This window comes from Triticum dicoccoides, chromosome 1B (genome assembly GCF_002162155.2).
Source record: "Triticum dicoccoides isolate Atlit2015 ecotype Zavitan chromosome 1B, WEW_v2.0, whole genome shotgun sequence".
NCBI classification, from domain to species: Eukaryota; Viridiplantae; Streptophyta; class Magnoliopsida; order Poales; family Poaceae; genus Triticum; species Triticum dicoccoides.
In genome coordinates this window covers 659,254,559-659,276,807 of record NC_041381.1, presented here as the reverse complement: position 1 = coordinate 659,276,807, position 22,249 = coordinate 659,254,559, and the positions used below count along the sequence as shown (strand labels likewise).

At 41.0% G+C, this 22,249-nt stretch overlaps 1 long non-coding RNA gene across 1 annotated transcript; it reads left to right on the top strand.

The window, feature by feature from the left end:
- Positions 1-966: 966 nt before the first annotated feature.
- On the top strand, positions 967-22,213 carry LOC119311484. The gene is made up of 9 exons (XR_005151083.1): positions 967-2,626; positions 2,722-2,787; positions 2,869-2,949; positions 3,924-4,046; positions 4,127-4,197; positions 4,484-4,581; positions 21,489-21,551; positions 21,664-21,807; positions 22,090-22,213. It is a non-coding gene; the product is annotated as an uncharacterized LOC119311484 (long non-coding RNA).
- The last annotated feature ends 36 nt before the right edge of the window (positions 22,214-22,249 follow it).

The following is a 22,249-nucleotide window of genomic DNA, read 5'->3' as shown; positions in this document are numbered from 1 at the left end:
GTTATCAGATTCAATACAATGTTAATATCTTAAAAACTTGTTCAAGTTTATGAAAATATTATGGATTTTTTAAAGAGGTTACAATTTTCAAAGTTTGTTCTTAATATTCAAAAAAAAATTGTGCTTGTAAAGAACTGTTCACACTTCCAAAATTGTTCATTTTAAAAAAATGGATGTCATTTTCGAATTTTTTTTAAATATTCAAAAACTGTTTGTGGTCAAAAAACTGTACAAATTTATCAAATTTTGTATTTGTTTAAAAGTTTCTTCTCAAAATTCATAAAAAAATATGTTTGGAAAATTTGTTCGCTTTTTCATTTTTGCTATCTATTTTCAAAAACATTCATGTTTTCAAAAGAGAAATAAGGTGATGAAGCAGAAAGAAAGAAAAATAAATAAAAAAGAATAATATTTTGGGCCGGCCCAGTCGGGACGAAGCCTTTGCGTGCCCAGCCCCCCGCCGCGCGACGGCCCACCTCCCCCGCTGTGTTCGCGCTTGGCGTTCCACCTACCCGCCCGTCGGCCCACCTCCCCGCCTCTCCACCTACCCCGCCGCCCACCTTATCCAATCCCTCCGCTCCACTCCCCTCCACTCGCTCCTCTCCCCTCCACTCACTCCCCCGTCGCCCCAGTTTCCCCTCCGCCGCCGCGTCGCCGCGTGCGTCCATGGGCTGGCATCCGCGCGGCTCCGCCCGGCGACCGCCGCATCAGGCCCTCTCCTCTCCACTCAGTGGCAACCTATCGCCCTTTCACCTCACCCCCGACGCATCACCGCGCACCTCGCCGAGAACGCAACCACCAAGACTCCGCCCGGCGACAGCTGCGTCTCCGGCGAGCCGTGTGCGGCTGAGGGGATGCACGCATCGAGCTTCATTGCGCATCAATCTGCAACGACACGTGTGCGGCTGGATCCGGTGGCGGTCCGTTCAGATCCGCCACATTGCTGGTCTCCGGCGATGTCAAGGTCGAACCGAGGCGGGGTGCATCGATCTGCAACGACAGAAGCTACGGTACGCGCGTCCGAACACTTTCCTCCTCTACTTCTTCCATTTGTGGAATCCCTGGCTTGATCTCCTCCTCGCCTTCTGTTTCGAGGCGGCTCCCCGACGGCCAAGACACTGCCATAGTGGTGCATCATGTCGTCTTCATCGCCGGCAAGAAGCAACCCCACGAGGTGTAGTCACGGTGGTCTACCACTCCGCCGTCTTCCGCAACCCATCCCCACTTCCGTGGCAAGGTGAGACAAACGACCCCTCCCCCGTCCCCCGTCCCCGCTAATGGCCGTAAGTCAGCGGTTTGCTGTAGTTTAGGGCTAGCTACGTGAGCGTGTACTGCGAGAACGTTAGCTTTAGGAGAAGAGAGAGGGATTTGAGACAACAGATCGAGTGTTGCCGTGTGCAGTGTTGGGTATCTTTTGCACTTGCTCCATCAGCATACTGCTACTATTTCATATCATTGATTGATGCATTGTTTTTTCATAATTGAATTGGCGAATGATGAAAAGGTGTAATGTTCAGGGATTTTTGCTAGATGATTTGTTGATCCAGTTTAATTTTAGTAGGCATCTGGGTACTGTTTATGAATTGATAGCGCACCTTGCTTATATCCTACAGTATTATTTTTACTTTTCTCAAACAATCTTTTCTGGATTTCATACTAACAAGTGGCTTGGTTTGTGTTATCCAGTCCTAAGTTTTGCCATCCTTTCGTAGTGATAGCTGTGTTGGGCCGGGGTGCAACGGATGCATTCAACACGTTTCAAGTGACTTGTATGTAGATATAGAGCCAGTGCAAGTCGATTATGGCAGGAAATCAAAGTCAGTTTCCTCATTTATCCATCACCGTAGGACTATTATGACTACTGCATTTTATTTTAGTTTGGAGATAAGTCATGTTGTCAAAATTACTTCTTATTTGCAACTGATTGGTGTTGCACAGAATAGGCATGCCCCGTTGCAACTCACGGGTATTGTCCTTCTGCTTTTGCATGCTACTATATATTGCTTTTGGTTTTAGTTAAGCTAACATCACCAATCTTTTAATGATTGCTGGGCTTGGCCTTGTGCACAAGTTATGGCCCAGTTTTTTTACTTAGTAATTTTGGTTTCTTAACGTTTTTAGGAGACACATTTATTCCAGCTGCACTTTATGGAAATATAATAAACTAAATAGCAGACAGTGCTACGATGTCAATAGTCATCTGGTTATGAAGCTGTCATTTTAATCATGAAATAGTCAATGTTCGATCTTTCTTGCAATTTCTGGAAACAATTTTGTGTCTTACCACCCAATATTGAATTTGTGCTAACTATACACAAACTGGGCTGAACTGGGATCATGGTATTTAACCATGATAAGCTAAAGGTAGTTTAAACATGTTTAATAAATTCACTTTTGCTTCTTCTTGTTGTGATATATTGTACTATTATATGGTCAGCTAGAAGATGAAAACTATATTTGTTGGAGTTGAGCTTAAACTAATTTCTTCATGCTGTTGATGTATTTTGTGGTTTCATGCACTTCCGTTCGTGAACTTGGAGACAACTTGGAGACTATGCTTATTGGAGAGGCTGCTTCTTGGGAGTGCAAAGTAAGCAGAACAACCCACACAAGTACTGCAATCAAAGTAAGTAAAAGCAGCATAATCTGTATGCATTTTATGTACATAGGTATGATACGCTCATTTCCTCACTTTGATTTTGACTAAACTTTATTGCGCAGTAGGAGTAGTTGCTAGAAGTATACTTTGTTGAAAGCTCATCGATGTGCCAATTTTTGATAGTCAAGGTACTGTTTCTGAAAATAGTTTGCTTAGCTTCAGTGTTGTTGGATTCAATATAAATTGAGTTATGTTTTTGGTGCTACAAGGAAATCCTGGACACTTACAATCAAGTTGGGCATACATGTCAACTCTTTTTTGAGGGACGACATATATATCAATTATGTGAGGTGAGGGGATAGAGTTGTGAAGGCAAATTATAAGTAAAACTACTTGACCTCAAAACTTCTTATCTACTGCTTGCTATCAAAACTCAGTGTCTACTGTTTGCCATAAAAACTTCTTGTCTACTGCTTTGTCATGTTTCGTTTTTTAGTACATATGTACATGTGTGTGGTGAGCTTCATGTCTGAAATTTGCATTGTGCTTACAAGTCAATGAGGCATCTAATGCCAAATAATATTATTTATCTTCACTTGTACATTAGAGTCATCTAATAAGAGAGGTCAATGATGTGACCCTATCTTCATGAGTTAGAGACACTACAACTCCTTAGAGTCATCTAATGACAATAATTAGTTTGGTTGCCTATGCAGTCTAGAATATATGATGAATCTATTTTCTTCAGTTGTACCTCACCTAATAGGACATGATCATAATAAAATAACTTTTATACTTTTAGAGAAGAGACAGATCAAGAAATCTTCATACCTAGATGAACTCGCCTTCTTGATCCTCCTCGGAAATTTTTCCTCTAGGACTGGCTAATTTGATCTTTTGCTATCTGTGATGGGCGAAGGGAGAGAAAGGAGGGGGAGGAGGGATGGCATAGGTTAACATATATAGATAGGCCATGCGCCGGATAACTGGGTAGGAAATCATGGCTTGTTCTAGTCCCACCATATATTACTGTATGGTGCAGATCTATTTCCTTTCGAGATCAAATGCCCACCTGTTAATATATTAGAAAATATGTCAATATTTATAACTTTCTAAATAGGTAAATTGTTATTGTATTCATTAAATAATCAACTTATCATTGATTTGCATGCCAAGATTAGCTATAATTGGCCACACATTTTACATTGTATATACTTAAATAATAATAAAATTAATATATATCCCTGCCAGTGGCATCAAAACATATAACTTTCCAATTTTCGTATGAGTAAAACAATATTGTAACATGTATATACTGTTGCAGGAAGTGTTTAAGCACTTTGGGGCTGGTGGCTAGTTAAATTCTGATAATGCATTCACAGAAGAGCAAGAAGTTAAACTACATCAGAGATTGGAGAAACTTTACTTATCCACTCGTGCTGCCAAAGTATTAGTAACACAATTTCATCGTCTCTTTTCTTTCTACATTGTTTCCTTTGGATTTAAAACATTGGCATCTTTTGCCAGCATTTTTCAAAGGGACGTTGTTCGGGGTGTGGAGGGCTACATAGTGACAGTACCTAAGCAAGTGGAAACAGGTATGTTGCTCCAATTGTATATTAGCTCCAATTTTACTTACCACATATGTCTATTCTGTTTAAATATAGTTAATACATTGAACACATTATATTTTGAATTACATTATATTAGAATGAGATGTGACTACCTTAGGGTAACTTTATAATAATTTTCTTCCTCACCAAATATAATTGGAAAATGTTGGTAACGAATAATAATTGTCGGAACATCCTGGGACAGACTTGTACTTTATGTAGTCAATAAGAAAACAGTTTGGAGGGGACCAATTTTGTCTACTATATTCAGGAACACATACAAGATAATCATTGCTTTATCAGAAACATCTTGAGCAAGACAGAGAACTGTGGATCCTGTGTGAACTTGAAGATTGGTGACAATTGAAGGTACGTGCCCTATGACCGTTCGATTGCTGGTTTAAAGTATACATCGTATCGTATAATAGTGCGTGTATGGATGAAGTTATACGATACGAGATTAGCTACTGCAAAAGAAAATTAATGACGTGCACAATAACGATGAAATGTTAATTAATTAATTTGTTCACTTAAATAGTTCACTGAAAAAATGAGTGTATACATCGTATCGTATAACAGTGCGTGTATGTATGAAGTTATACGATACGAGATTAGGCTTTAGAACTTTAGTGTGACGAAAAAGCCCAAATGGTCTGCCCTGCCCCACTTAAACACAGGGACATCTTGTGGCTCTCCTACTAAAGATTTTTATCGAGAGCACGCGAAAGGCGTCCCTTAGCTTTAGAGAAGGGGACAAACAATATGTACAAGATTTACATGGCTGCAGGCATTGCCCACGACGTGCCTGCCATCTCCTGAAAACCCTCCTAGGCTACTATTCACAAAAATGTAGAACTCCACTCCCTCTAGCTAGAGCCCACAGGTGGCGCTCCATGAAAATGTTCCCGGCCAGTTATTGCTCATTAGACAGATTATTCCTAACTAAAACTCTACCATTCTTGCTTCGATATACTCCAGCAAATCAACATGACAAAAGAGTCGAAGTCCTTTCAGTGTGTCTTGGGCATCCTCTCACTCGAAGCCACCCACCACTCTTCCACCTTTTCATGCCCATTGGGTATCAGCTGCAGAGGTATCCCTACCTTGGAAAAGCATTCGAACCAGACCTGTCTGGCATAGACGCGTGCAAGGATGTGATCCACCGTGTCCTGCTCCTGATCACACAAGAAGCATGAAGATATCGTATCTTGCAAACCGTGTCGAACTCGCCTATCCGACGTCCAGATCCTATATTGGACGGCCAACCACATAAGTAGCTTGCATGAGGTGCCCCGCTTTTCCATATCACGCCGGCAAGCTGAAATTGCACCCATCCCTCACACATAATCGCGTAAGCTGAAGCAGCCGAGTAGGTGCCCGCACCGTTCCATCACATACTAAAGATCAGTATGTGCACAGTCTACTCATGCCGCCTCTCCCCCTCATCCTCTATCCTTGATGCATCATGCCGCCTCTCTCCCTTATCCTCTCTTGATTGCAGCACTGATCGGGAACCGGAATGTCAAGCTCGATTTCTAGTTTGAGAAGCTAGACCCCTTGCCCGAATAAGTTGCTTTGTCGTCGGAGCGGTTGAATCCTCATAGGGTAGGAGATATGTTTGTGGGTGCGATTGTTTTATCGGCTGATTCGCTCGACCCCTCACCGGTTAAGCTGATTTATCTCCGAAGGACATGGATGTTAGCTTATTTTTTAGCGTCTACGGCGAAAGCTAGGTGCTAGGCCAATGCCCAGGGCTTAACCGCCCAAAGGCGAGCGCTTAACAAACAGAAATTACCAAAACAACAAATATAAAAGCGAAACCAACTTGTAGTAGTACCAAAACTACAAATAGTTCTTAAATATTCCAAACCCCAAAAAAATTATAGTTTCCATCCATAACCAAACATGACAAGATGAGTGAAGTAATCCTGACGGTTCTGCATGCATAGAAGCATATTTAGTTGTTCAAAACCCTCAAGGCCGCCGTAATCTCCTGAGGGATGTTTCCAGCAGCTAGATTGTCTTTCACCATGAGCATCTGGACTACCACTTGGCTCCTGAGCATAATTGGATCCTAGAGAGAATGAAACAAATTCACCATTAAATGTTGTAGTAGTTGGATTATAAATGGCACATTAAAACTCGTCGTATAGATAATTACTGTAGTGTTCATCCAGGTTATGCTACGCAAAGAACCGAGCTGGTGGGCCATCTCTTGTAGAACTAAGAAACCCGAGTCTTTGCTGTGACAAACAGAATAAAAACTTGAGATTTCTACATACTGCATCTTATTCATCTAAAAAAATTATTAAATTACCGTCGAAAATTGAATGACATGTTGTCATGACGCCAATCCATGAGTTCGGTGTTCCATCCAAGGACCCTAGCCTGCAACACTTCATTGAGTTCTTGCTTCAAAATAGTGATCTCCTTCATCATCTCTTTGTTGTGAGTGCTATTTCCCACTTGTCGTCCGTCTAGTGATGGATTAAATATGATAACCCTTCTCCTCATCCGATTTACCACGAGTAGACCATACGAGGAATCCAGGATAGACAACGGAAGTAGATACTACAGAAGGTCAACACAGGTTAATTGCTATCAAGAAAGAAAAAATAATTTAGGAATTAAAGAATCTTACAATTGTGGAGTTGAACACATCATATCTAGGAAAGGGCTGTAGAACAGCATTGTTGATCAGCGTCGAGGTGTGCTGCCCTTGCGGCATCCAGGAATACCTTAGAGCTCGTGATTGAGCATGAAACTGCAAGTCAAAATAATGTTTTCCTCCAACCATGTTGGTGCCTGCATGCCTCTCTACTTCAGCGCTCGCAAGCTTTCGAACAGCGAGGTTGAAGCAGTCGGGATGTAGGCTTGTTGAAGTAACAAATAGTGTGTCTTTCAGCATTCTGAGGCTGATTTCGATCCGGTACGGTGCATCGCTTCTTATCCAGATTGAGCTGCACGTAAAAATATAAAAAATGGTTAGCACTATGAGTGGTACTTTAAAACAAATTTTTTTCATATGGTAATATTTTCTAGATAATCTAATAGCTACGAGCAGAACGTAATATTTTGATAAACTATAGAGCATGAAACTTGTTGCAGCACCTTCTAGCAAAAGCTAAAATTAAATAATAATTTCTCTGTAAGAACAATATTAATTTGCTAGAAATTAATAGAAGGAAAATTTAGGTAGAAACCATTATACCAAGTTTGCTGGCTGTTTAAAAACAAAATTAAATGGTTGTACAATAAACTAACGACATTAAGTTTTTCAACATTTGTATTGCAAATAATACGGTTGATGTTCAACGGCAATACTGCCAAAACATTTAACAAAAATGATTTTGTACTGATGGCCACAAAAAGTAAGATTTAATCTAAAGAAAAACAAATCAAGCAATATCATACTACTAGATCAAACAGAGTCTGATGTGTACAACCTAGCTCTAATGAGATTTCTTTAGAGAAAATAAACATAGAATAGCATAACTTACTCTAGTGTCTGCTCATCATGAACGCCGTTCATAAAGCCGAATATATATTCGAGAGCATCTTCCACGAAATGCCGTGGTGGGGGCAGAAGATGCAGGGGTGCGGGCAAATCCTCCTAGGGGTCGGCCACAGCATCGTGGAGCTCGAGGGCAGCCTCATTGGGGTTGGGGGCAGCGGCATCCAGGGTCGCTGGCGCATTGTTTCCAATGATAGGCTCCATCGCTGATCGATACGCGTGAGTGATCGTTCGCTGAGGTGTCTTGGCAATTAGGATGTCGATGCAGCATATATATAAACGGATATATTTTCAATGCTATTTATTGCCTGCCAAATATATCAAAGCGTTTTTACTGCTTTTTATTGCCTGCCAAATATAACAAATCATGACGGTGGCGTATCAGATATTTCTCCTTTTTATAGTTGAATATTTTGTTCCTAAGGATTGCCATACTTACAGTTCAACATCAATGAATTGAAAAAAATCAACCTTTGTATAAAACCAGATATGCCGAATTAAGCTCGCGTACAAAATATACACACTGCCATAATGGCTACACATAGAGTTGATAAGCAAAAAGAAAACACACTTTAACACAAATGATTGTTCTGTGTGAATACATTATTATTCCAAATGTAGATAAAAGGACCGAGGGAAAAGAGCTATTTAACGAGCCGTCTTGAAAAACAAACTCATCTACTGTCCATTTTTCCTGGCTACCACTGCAGCATTGACGTATGATAGTGTTTCGTCAAGTGTCGTTAAGCAGGCTTCGTGGATATCTACGAAAAAACAATTTGTTAGTACTAATATCATTGTAATACAAAAACGAACAAAAGGCCATAAAAATCAAAATAGTTTAAAGAACTTACCTTGAAGATGATGAACATCATCATCCATGTCGGGGGAGAACAAGAATGTGCTCTCCCTCATAGTGTCCAGGCACTTATCCCTCCGGTTTAGCTGTATGTACGTGACTGCAATTTTCTCAAATAAATTTTCAGTGCACTGCAAGTGTTTCAAGTGACGACCAGCATGCTCTTGACTTAGGCGTATAAAAAGTATCTCCCGTGTGGAATGATAAAGATATGTTGATGGTAGTCAACTATCAAATAACAATAATCATATAAAACCTCAAGTACTGATTGGAGTTTACCGAAAATTCATGATGCCTATCTCAACAAAATGGACCTGCCGTCTATATAATGAATCCCACCTATGTTGTATCCTACCAGCATAGACAATAATACCAAGAACATCTGGAGAAAATTAAGTCTGGGTGAGACAAAATGTTGAATGGATAAATATGCAAAAACAAACTAAAAGATGTTGCACCGGTAATGGTTTTGTCTCGTAGCAAGGATATGGCACCAAGTTGTGGGAAAAAAGGTGGACAGATTGTCGATGCAATACTGTGCACCGATGTCCTAACCATGGTCATAGCATTTAGTTCAATGACGAACTCCATGCATAGATACCAGAAGTGACCATCTAGCATTTCCGTGGGGTTTATCCCAACGCTAGTGAAGTCATATGTTAGCCCAGTCTGCAGATTGTCGTTGAATCGATAAGCTTGGTTGTTGAAGGCAATTGCTTCAATCTTTGTTCCCTAGAAATTTTTAATAATTCAGATAACAAGACTTTAGAACACATGTGTATATACATTAAAAAAGGTTGATATATTTAGTGATCACTAATCTCATACTTCCTGGTCCAGAAGTATGCAACGAAAGTATGGGTTTCCCATTGCATGCACCCTGATATGGGACTTCCACATCACCTTAGCTCGAATGATCCAACATCTGTGATAGATATGTTCCATCCGTACACTTTAAAAATTCAGGTACCTACATAAAATAATACAAAATGATGGGATAAACAAACGGTGATGTCAGATAAGCGTGCACGTAGATCGGTACACTTGCCTGTTCATCGGAGGGATGATGGGATCCGGTGGATTCGCCATCACCCTCCTCGAGGGCCTCGAGCTGTACGATATCACCATGGTCAAGGAGCTAATGGATGAAGTGTTAAAGAATGATAGAGGGGCGCATGGGCATATATAGTCCAAGGGGCCCATAGGCGGGAAAATCAAAATTCTTTCAATATTTGCATGTGGTCGTATAGCGAAAAGAACACTCCAATATCGAAATGATTATAAATAGTAAGTTATGAGTGTTCTTTGGCAACAAAATATTTATTGCTAAAACTTTTTGAATCAATTAATTATTTATAGATATTTGAGATTCTAAATCTGATAAAAATCATGTCAATTATCTCACCAGTATCAATGATTCCTTTTCGCCTGTTAATACGCTATATCTCTACTCCTAATGATGACTTCAGATCTTTAGTTAGAAACACAATAATTGGATATATATTGTAATAATTAAGGTGATAGTGCGTTAAGGTAAGTGTATTCACGCAATAAATATATTACCATTAATTACAAACATGTAATCAATTAAATATCGATTATTTACTCAGTTTGTATTTAGCTATATTCACGCAATTAATATTATTACCATGGATTCACTAATATTTCATCGATTAAAAATGTTAGCATTAATTACAAACATGTAATCAATTAAAAAATCGATTGTTTACTCAGCTTTGATTACACTATCTGTTTATTTATAATACCCCAGGATATTTGTTTTTAGTACATGTGATGAGACGTCGTTGTGTTACTTTGCAACACTATTTTACAGGCATTTTAGAATAGTCACAATTTCGATGGTAGCGTGTATTCATATAAGAACAAGATAAATATCTATTCTTTATGAGAGTTTGCATCAGCTTGTTGCTCTCCGTGTATTCATATAAGAAAAAGAAAAACATAGCATGTTAGGCGACAAAAATCAAAGGGAAGATCAAAAACAGAGAGTAAGAAACCAAGCATGAAACAATGTATGTTCTTTATTCATACTTACATAGTTTGACTCCAAATCGATTACAATGCAAAATGCTCTTAAGGAGCGTTCAAACATAAAACATAAAAAGCTGTAAAGAATAATGTATAACTCCTCATGATTGCTCTTTTCAAGGCATTTCCGTCTTCTTGTCACATGCTTGCATGTGCTTCACAACCATATATTCCAACTTCTCGATCTTCTTTACGAGAGTTTGCATGAGCTTGTTGCTCTCCTTGGTTGCCTGCAGAATTTGATCGTTTGTAGTAGCCCAACCGTCCCCCAATCATTCTTTCCTAACGGGATAACTACTACTAATAGGCTCGACGTGATTATGCATCCTAAGACATTTTGACTTTGGCGTGTTACCCTCAGCAAAGGGAAGCATAGGCGTAGTGCCGTCATCATCTTCCAGTACACCGAGATCTTCCTGCCAACGAATATCCTCAACAGCATCATCGCTGAAGCGAATTGAACTGTTGGATGACGCCATGTGAGAGGAGGATGGAGTGTCAAGAAATAGTTTAACTTGTTCAAGAGAGGTCTGGTAAGGTCGCTCGAACGGTTGATCAATATATAAGCGTTTATAGGAAGCTCTGATTAGGAAATCGGTAATCAAATCCACCGATTTGGTCACGATCAATATTAATTAATAGGATCAATTGTGCGATTCGGTGAGTAAAACTTACTATATGATTACAAGACAAAAAAGATATCCTGTCTTAAGATTTCATTCCTGATAAACCGAATAGGAATTTTTTTATAAAGGAAGCAAATAAGATAGTTAACATGCACGTATTGTTTTAGTGATAGGATATCAGAGATTCGCGAAATATCTGCCTATAATTTCATAATTAATTATAATTTTACACACCAGACGATTCTGTTATTAAATAGCTGTTTGTATGGACAAAACGTTTGTTAGTTTTAGAATATCTTCTTTTATATTTTTAGTACAATGTTGTCTTGTTTCTGTATGTTATTTTCAGCGTACATAACAAAAAATACATTATGAAGGCAGAAATATTTCAACGGAAAATTAATTAACTTAGCACACACGGTAGAGTATGTTTCCAACATTCCGGATGTGGTTATTTGAAATACTAATAAAACAACGACGTGAATTTTGTATAGTTAAACTCTGGAAGGAAATTGCAAAGAGATGAAACAGATGAAGGTTGTGTATCATTATTTAAAGAGACTAAACATATATTAGATCTTCAAAGATCTCACAACTCTCTAGACAGTAGAAGCTGGAACAGTAGCATGTGCCATTAGAAAATGAACTGGCATCGCAGCAACATACAGTGTGTTGCAATGTGTCTGCTTCCTTCAAAGCCTTTCTTTCCGGACCAAAACAGGCTTTCGTTTCGTTTTATATATAAAGCAACTCAACACAATACAGTGCACGACTGAGCAATACAATGTGGCAAGAAGGCTCTCTTACAAGGCAGGATAAAAGATATAACAAGAAATCTAGAGCTAGCCTAACGCCTCGCCGAGGTCTGGCCGACGACGCTTTTATGGGTGTCTCCTATTCTTAAGATAATTACTATCTTTCTTTCCTTGCATTCTAGTTGCTAACAATTGATGTCATACAGAAGGTAGGTGCATACAAAACTTGGTACACACAAAACTTGCATCCTGAGATAAAAAAAAGGCAACTGAGCGAGCATAAAAAAGCAAACAAGCAGCTACCTTAATCAGTTAGAAGAACGACGATCCGACCCTTAGATCACACAGTTATAAAAGAATAAGCGAGTACATAGCAAAAGAAGCAAGTGAGCATCCATCTTACTTTATTACACTCACCAAAGTGATTACCTGCAGCCTTGCTACATGTAGCAACTTTGTGGGTGCAGATCGGTTGTGCGGAGGTGCCATGAACACGGGGTCTGAACTATTTGTTAGGTCTGAACTATTGAAGATGCGCAGTAAATTCATGAGGGTAAATGAACCAATGCAAAAAAATTATATTTAACCTGAACTGAACTGTTAAGTAATTAGTTTGGATAAGATAAACATCCAACTATTCTAATTTTTTCCCAAATATTGTACACTTCAGCGATCATTTTATTATCTATTTGAAGTACATATGCAAAATATATCTTCACAACATACACCCGGTCTTTATCCTGCCAATCATTATATCTGAATCACATAGTAAGCATGAAAAAGTACGCTTGTAGAATATCTTTAACTGCGAATTTCAAAGTCTCAAAAAAGAAATATATATGTAAAAAACGAATTACAGTTTATCTTGACCATCGCAAGAGTAAATGCTTTGTCATTACTAAACTTGCCAGTATATTAAGACCAAACTTCAGCCTGTAAGGACTTCCTTGTAGACGATGTTCTTCATCGAGGTCAGTAAGGACACAGTCGGTCTTTTTCGCTTCTTTGGATTGTCCTTTAGCTTGTTGGCCTTCTCCTTCGGCTTCTCCTTCTGAATGAGTATCTTTATGTTTCTCTTCGCAGTGGCTCGAGACAAAGGAACATATAGCTGACCATGAGAGAACACGGGATTGGGTAGATAGACACCAACAATCGGGATGGTCTGCCCTTGAGCCTTGTTAATGGTCATAGCAAAGCTAAGCCTTATTGGAAATTGCTTTCTCTTAAACTTGAACGGAAACATGTCGTTTTCAGATGGGCAGAGAGGTATTCGAGGAAGGAAGACCCTTCTGCCAGCGTGTTGTCCAATCACGATTTCTGCATCAATGGTGTTCCTCTCAAAACCTCTTACAACAAGCCTAGTGCCGTTACACAGTACATTAGCTGGATCAATGTTCCTTAGAAGTATGACAGGGCAGTTCAGCTTTAGCTTGAGTGCATGCGGAGGAAGACCATTAGGAGTCAATCCATTCAGAAACTCCTGAGCATAGTAGCCATACGGGTCGTCCTCCGCACTGTCAAAGCTATGGTAGATTACTTCATCTCCATGAAAACGCTCTATCATGCGGATGTTTATCTTGTCGACATTGTCGTTTGTAGTGGAAAGGATTGCTCGAGATGTCATGTAATTTGAATCAGACATGTTGTCATCTAGACTCGGGAACACGTGGTCAATAAGCTTCTCTAGGTCGTCAACCTCGCCTGAAGACGGCAGACAAATGTCTTCTGGGAGTAGTATGTTGCCTTGATCGTCACCATCCTCAGTGCCATTGCCGACCCTTAGCAAATAATCTGCAAACCACGTGTCATTATGAGCCCTCATGTTGGTGATGAGTTTCAGTTGCCGCATACCCTTCCATAGATGAGAACTTCGCAGGGTTGCATCAATTATCTGGCCCCGCGACCCCCTTCTGACGATCGGAAGCACCTGCCTAAAGTCCCCGCCAAAAACAACAGTCTTTCCTCCAAAGGGTCGGTTGCGTATTCCCATGATGTCGCGCATGCTATTGTCCAATGCCTTGACCGCTTGTCGCTTCGTCATGCTGGCCTCGTCCCATATTATCAATGACGCCATCCTTAGCAGCTTGGCGGTTCCACTCTGCTTGGTGAAGCTGCACGAGGCTCCATCATCGCAGCTTAATGGGATCTTGAACCTCGAGTGGGCAGTCCTGCCGCCAGGCATGATAGAAGCGGTGACGCCTGACGTCGCGGTAGCGATACCAATCTTGCCCTCGCTCCTCACCTTGGCAAGCATCGCCCTGTATAGGAAGGTCTTCCCTGTACCTCCAGGGCCATCAATAAAGAATACACCACCATCACCGTGTTCAACAGCCCCTAGTATCTCGTCGAATGCGGCCCTCTGCTCCAAGTTCAAGGAAGATGCCAATTTAGTGTCTTCCATGTCAAACTCAACGGTTGATTCCTCGATGACCTCTCTTGCCTCGCCCTCTGTTGGGTCAAATGCATCATCTATGCTTGGAAGAGCGAAATCAATAATGTCTTTACCCATGGACTGCAACATACCCCTAATGTCAAGCAACACCATCTTCTCCACCTCGTCAGGGGAAGTGCGTGTTCGACGATAGTCATCTGACATAGACTCGAGGTGCCTATCCCATAAACCATGCACGTCGCCTGGCTCGTAGTGCACCAAGATGGTTGCGAAGAGCCTCCTAAGAGAACATGGCATCGCCCACTGCTCAGCCTCATTAAGACAGTCGTCGAGCGTGTTGTCTGCCTCAATGAGACCCAACCGTTCAGCAGCCTCTCTAAAGCTCCCACATAGCATACCGTCAACGGTGAGCAAGTCGTCAAAGGATGTTTTGCCCGCAACATGGTTTAGCAACACACGCAGGTAGTATCACCCCCCCTCGGCAGGATTGGCAGACACTATGCGACCTATTTGAAAACGCTCGACCCAAGGCCTCCAAGACTTACTTTTCAGCTGCCACGTGAAGCTTCCGGGAAAATTCTTGTACAATATATGCCTAGCCCAAGGATGTTCCTGGTTAGCCTTGAAATACTCCGTTAACATGGATTTTGAAGCATTTTCGGAGGCGACAACATTCTTCAAGTTAGCCTGCGCATTCAATGCAACATTGTGCATATTCGGGAGATGAAGAGGCAACTGCAATACAGGCGGGTGATTGGCGCAAAGTGCGAAGCCAAATATCCTCCACATAGCCTCCGGAGGGGTAATCCACCTTACGTCAACGTGCCTCTTGATCTCATCAATGTTACCATCGGCATCGGGCTGGTCGATGCTGAAAGAAGCCTTATCATGGCCCTTGTAAATGTACTTGTAAAGATATTTGACAGCCTTTATGCTAGAGCAGACCTCAACGTTGATGTGGCAATTGAACATACGCAGAAGGTATGGATTATAAGGCACAACCCATCTGTTGTCCAACATCTTTCCTCGGACCTTAGCACGTCTACCATCGTCTCTCCGCCGATAAATTGGGTAGGAGTCCTTCCCTTGTGATGTGTTTTCATTGAACGGCCGCGGGTATCTGCACTTGCATCCGTTTTCTTGCATGCATACATTTTTTGGGTTCAGAGCACCGCATGGTCCGTGCATCATATGTTTTACCACCGTTGCATACAATTCCGGATACTTATGCTTGTCTGGGAGCTCAGCAGAAATGAGTCGGTCATACTGCTCCGGGATGATAAGCTTATATGCTGAGTCCATGATCAACAAAAAATGTGCATGGGGAAGGCCCCTTTTTTGGAACTCGACTACGTAAACATAAGCAACAACAACACCCAGAATATGCTTCTTGAACAAAATGTCTTTCATAGCCTCTAGTTTGCCGTAGAACACGCGAGCCACAATATCAGGTCGGTCTTGCGCCGTCTGACCAGGCAACAACTCATTCGATATCTCTTCCCATTTAGGATTGCAAGTCATGGTCAAGAAGATGTCAGGCTTCCCGTATGTATGGACAATTGCCATGGCATCCATATGCCTCTTTTTCATGTCGCGGTCACCACCAGGGTATGTTCCAGGGAGCACTATTCTTGTCCCAATAGCGCTTGCTCGCGTCTCGCCCGATGTGATCGCATCAACAACTCCTTTATATAAGTCGGCCCGAATCTGAGTCTGGTTCTTCCTGAACCACCTCAACCGACAACTCTCAATCTTGACATACATGTCGACCGCCCATTGCTGCAGCAGGCGTGCTCCACAGAGTATGGGATTGAAAATGGCGGGCCGTGTCTGCAGCATGTAACAGTAGTAGTCTCTGACAGAGACGTACAACCTGCTATTCCCCTCTGCACGTGATCGAGTACCATCAAAATGAGGATATATTCAAGCAATTAGATATTAGTTGTAACAAAATGGGATGCATTTGACATACCTGCATCATCGTCATCATCAAGGCCCAATTGAGGATTTAATTCAACCTCCCAAGGAACATTACGTTTAGGTAGCTTCGGATGCCAACCTAGTTCCCCCCTTGGATAGAATAGGGGATAAGACAATGGGTCATATGCTCCGGTGGTCACACGTATACTGTGCCTTTCATTGTTGTTACCACAAAGTGTTATCCTCCGATCAAACCTTTTTGCTAGGTCGTTGCCCTCAATCCAAATTGCAGCGACCTCAGATGACAACGGTCTATTATATCTTCTTTGGTGAAGCCTCTTATCGGTGTTTAGGTCTATCCTATAATAGTCGAGGTTGTCCTTGTGTGCACCCAAACTCCTAAATTGCTGGGAGTACGGGTTTTCTTTGAGTATGTGTACTAACTTCTTCACGACATCCTGGTCTAATTGCTTGGTGGCCGCCTTACGATGACTTATGGTTGGGTCGTCATCATAGAAGTACAACTGCAGATGTTCTGGACGTGAGCTAGGCCCGAACGAATGCACATTGTGGTAGATGGTGCCGTGTGCCCTGAATGTGTACACCCCAGACTTCATGTTTGTGTAGTTCTCATCAAGGCTGACGCCCAGGGTTGTGAATGTGAAATGCCCGTTGAAGAACCGTATGTTTTCACGAAAATGTCTAGAATCTGCATCCATGCTGGACCATAGCCTCATCAGCTCTGGGATTGGTTCCGGTTGCGTAAGTTCGATCTGGCCATTACGACAGCAAAACCCGTCGGTCTCAGACTCAAACTTTTTGGCATTGTAGTGCTTGCAGTTTGCGGCGAGCTTGAGGATGTGAGTGGTGTCTGGTATGTTTGTGTAGACAAAGTCTAATGGATCAACCTCGCTAGGTATAGCAGACGACATGCTCGCTTCCTCGTCCTCCTCCATGGTTTCATTATCGGATCCTACGGGCATTTTTTCAAACATGATGTTCAAAAAAGTATTTCCTAACAACTATAATTAAAAAAAAAGCTCCACAACTTCATAGTTCTTAGTTGACCATACCTTGGTCATGAAACATGTAGTACTCCTCATCCATCAACTCGATTGGCATCGGCTCATCGCCCATGATGCGGTCTCGGAAAACATCAGTGTCGTCTGCATTATCGTCATGGCGAATGTGTCAATAGACGATATCATGTCAGAAGAGGGTTGCTGGGTGTGATCATAACAACGTAACAATAGCATTTTCATACCATTAGTACCAACAATGTGATTCGGCATGACCCTCGGAGGGTCGTCATCATATGAATCATCTTCGGCGGACAGAGAGAGGGGTATTGCGCGGTAGGTGGATGATGGACATATAGATGTTGAGCTTGCTAGGTCTGGACGTGGGAGTGCGAGGGATTCCTTGCACGGGGTGTTCTTTTTTGAAGCATAAGTTGCCTTTCTCTTTGCACTCAACTGCCCCTTCTCTTTGCTGCATGACCTCCATTCTCGCAGCTTATCATTTTTTCCTTCTAGATCTTTCGATCCCTCATCCACTTGTTTCCGATATGTTGCTTGCCTCGTCGCGTTTGATTGCTCCACTTGATCTCTAGTTAAGTTACATTTGCGTTCCTTAACACGCTGCCTCATAGCTAGGTGGTAATCATGAATGTCATCAGAAGTGATTGTAGTGGAATGAGGCAATAACGCATCACCTTGTGTAAATGATGTGTGGATGGACCTAGTTGGGTCGGCTGGTTATACATGTTGATACAAACATAATCAGCACTAAATTAATTGGTAATTGGTACCCAAGGTACCAATGAATTATCTAATGTATATATACAATGCTCAGTTCAATCTGAAATTTGTGAACGTTAAAAAATTGAAGTTCAAACGTTTGACTTGCATGAAAATACATTAACCATACTTAATGGCAAACATTAAAAATATGTACTATAAAATGCAGATGAAAAATAAAGCATCATAACCTGATATCATAAGGGCGGGAAGATTTTCATCTTGGTGATTATCCACAACCCTAGTTGTTGACTTTATAATAATATTTCTATCGTCAAGGTTTATTGACGATGTTTGTTCCCCATTAGTTATATCACCTAGAGCGATCCGTGGAACACTTTGGGTACCTGCATGATGATCTCAGGTGATGTACTCATTTATATTCCGATAACAATCTGATAGTTGACAACAAAACGAGTATCTCCATTAGCCGTAGTGCTGAACTATAGATTAATCGTACCCGATATGTCAAGGGCAGACATATTATCATGGAGATGCTTGTTGGCAGCTTCTACATTTTTCTTTCGATAACCACCTCGCATCGGAGCTTTTAAAGGCTCATTGTTTTCGTTAGCATCCAGTTTACCCTTACGATACGATGCCCGTCTCGCTCCCTCTTGTCATCTAGTAAATGTGCTATCCATATATGTTAGTACTAAACGCAGGAATGCAAATTGAATCTAATTATTCATTGGATTGATTATAAATCAAACAATCTTACCAGACATTGTAAGGTCCGGTTGATACTCATGCAAGAGTTTTTGTGCTTCCTCTTCTTTTTTCTTGTGGTAAGCAGCTCGCCTGTTGGCATTTATCTGTTCCCTTTTTTCGTCAGACATGAAACCTTTCTTTGTTAGTTTGCACACATTAACGACAGATCATGTAGCGATCTGCTCGGATGCTGCATCGGGTACCGATAAAGCTTGAGCATTTGCACACATTAACGCGTGTCTGCTGCCATCTATAGGATTCACATCTAGAGCCTCTGGAACAACACAAATACAATATGGGTCATGAACATCTGCAAGAAAAACTCCTTAAGCACTGTACAACTAAATACGAAACCGGTAATACCATTACTACTCTTTGATATTTCGGCTCCAGAATCGCGTGTGAGACAACTGAGAGGCACAAACGCAGTGTCATTACCCCCTATCGAGGTTGCCGGGTTGTCTGCTACATGAAAAAATAACCGGTAGTGGACATAATGTGTCAGTTTACTGCTAACCGTACAGCATCGATTCTTAATTATGTTTAATACCCACCTGATATCAAATGGGAAGGCCCATGAACATATGTGATATCAACATCAGTTTGTTGGGGTACAACCGGTTGCGGGGTTGTTCCATCACACATACTTATCATCCATTGGTAGTTATCACCATCAAAGGATTCCTCTGTCTTATCTGCAACCACTTCAGCAAATGTTTTCACAATCCTGAAATATGAAGATATGTATAGCAACTGCTACAGGAAAAACTATAACTTGGCGATACTTCTGACTCGGAGCGCTCAACCGGACATATTAGATACATCTTGTTTCCTTGAAGGTGTCATACTGCTGTAATATAGCATACTCGTACCTGCTAAGTTAAGGGCAGAGAGATGTTCATGGAGATGATTGTTGGCGGCGTTCTCATTTTTCTTTCGATGTCCACCACGAATCGGAGCCATAAATGGCTCCTTGTTTTCGCCAGCGTCCGATTTGCTCTTACGATACGATGCCCGTCTCCGATTGTTTATTAGGTCCCTCTTGTCAAATACTGAGTGAAACATCAAGATGTGAGAGAAGTGAATCTAGGAATGCACATTGTATTAATGGTTACTAATAATATTTAATAATCAAAGAAACATACCAGACATTGAAACGGAAGATTGATATTCATGATGTAGTTTCGTAGCTTCCTCATCTTTTTTCTTTCGATAAGGAGCTCGCCTCTTGGCGTTTATCTGCTGCTTTCTTTCATCAGAGTAGATAACTTTCTTAGTTTGATTGTGGACATAGCTGCTAGATCGTGTAGTCATCTTCTCGGATGTTGAGTCGGATGCCGGTAAAACATGAGCAGCTGCATTAATGTATACTTGTCTTCTTCCATCTATACGAGACAACTCAGGAGTCTCTGTCGCAACAGAAGAGCAACATGATTTTTGTACATATGCAAGATAAAAACATAAACCATGATAAGGTTCACAAATTAAGTAGAATCAGGTAATACCATTTACACTTTGTGTTGCGGCTGTGGCAGACTCGTTTGAGATACAACTGAGAGGCACAAACGAAGCCTTATTCAATATGAATGAGCTAGCCGGTTTGTCTGCTTGATGAAAAAATAACCGATAGTTTAGTTTACTGCTAACCAAAATGCGTCGATTATTCTTTATGTTTAATTCTCACCTGAGACCATATCGGAAGGCGGCTGAACATATGTGATATCACCATTAGTGTGTTGGGGAACAACCGGCTGTGCGGTTTGACTTGTTATATCCCGATCTGAAGCTGGTTCATACAAGTAACCGAAATACAGTTAATCAAATTCAGACACTAAATTTATGGGTATTCTCTCCGCACAGTCTCATACCTTGAATAATAGGGTTATCATCATCAAATATTGTCCCATCCATCTCATTATGCGGAACAACAGGTAGCAGTGTGGACCCAACTGGCATAATTGGGGTATTTGGGTAGTTCTCAACATCATATGTCCCAACCAACTCATCTGCAACCACTTCATGACATGAAATCACAATTGGGATCTAGCTTGACATGTATAGCAAGATTTTTTAGGTTAATATATACCTGGAGGTACATCCGTCGGTGTCATACTTTCTGCTGCTTTGCTTTGTGGATTCCCCATACGTACCTGTAAGCACAGATTTTGTAAACACTAAAATCTATGAAATGCTTTTTGCCAAGTTTATTCTTGTTTTCTTCCTGATATGCAGAAATTTCAATTAGAATGTAGAAGACATTGTTCTCTATGTATTTGCATATATAAACTGATTGGTTCTCTATGCATTTGTTCTTTCTATTCTATTTCAAAAAGAACAATATAGCCAAACATTATATTTTGACAAACATTCCACAGATTTCTCAACCCAAAACTTGATGCATCATAATGGTTTGTGTCCTAACCGGCATCTACACATTAAATCTTCAAAAACAGCAAAATCAGAAAGGAAAACAATTAATAAACACTAAAATTGCCGCCATGCTAAGATGATACACTCACTCTTATCTATTGTATGTGGTGCTTGCATAATCAGTCATGTGCATGCATGCTACTTTAAATGCTGGTGTTACACTCACATCTAATTGTATATATAGGCTTGATATTTTTTGACGCATTCAAATGTACTTTCAGGGAGCAGTGAGACCCATTAGAAGATGGTCAATGTACTTTCAGGGAGCAGTGAGACATTTGAAGGTACAGTTTATGAATGATGAGTTTTATGACAATGACACCCATTTGTCACAAACTGATCAGAAAGCTCGAGCAATTTGCAGGCTCTTTACCATATTTTTAATTTGTTACACAGTTTTTTGGCACACATGAAAGCTGGGTAGATGTCGCGGCTGGGGTGTTCTCTTCTCCATGCGGTGTTAGTCTCTGTTACGGATGAGTCGAGAACGGCCCACCAGCCTGCACTGCACCTCAATTGGAGCTGTCGAGAGCATCTCAGGTACGCTCTATGCAGTTGTGTGTACATCTTGTAGTGCTCTTCTATGTGGAATGGATACTTCTCTCATCCTGTTATTCATACCTATGCATATATGCTAGATCAGATGTATTTTGGGGGGTGCTAAATCATGGTGATTACTGAATGGTTCCAATTTGATGAATGTTAAAAGGAACTGGATTGCTTTTTTTGACTTGAGTTCCCATGCAAAGTCTAAATACTTGATTATCCAAGTAAAACTCTTATGCTGTCTAGATACTGAAGAAATAAATCAATGCCATGCAGATCATGCATCCCGTCTGGGTGTCCAGGAGCGAAAGTCGGATGTCAATGCATTCAATGTATTTGAAACAATGGATGTAAGACAGAATCAATTTGTGGATATTTCAACAATGGATGTAAGACAGAATCAATTTGTGGATATTTCAACAATGGATGTAAGACA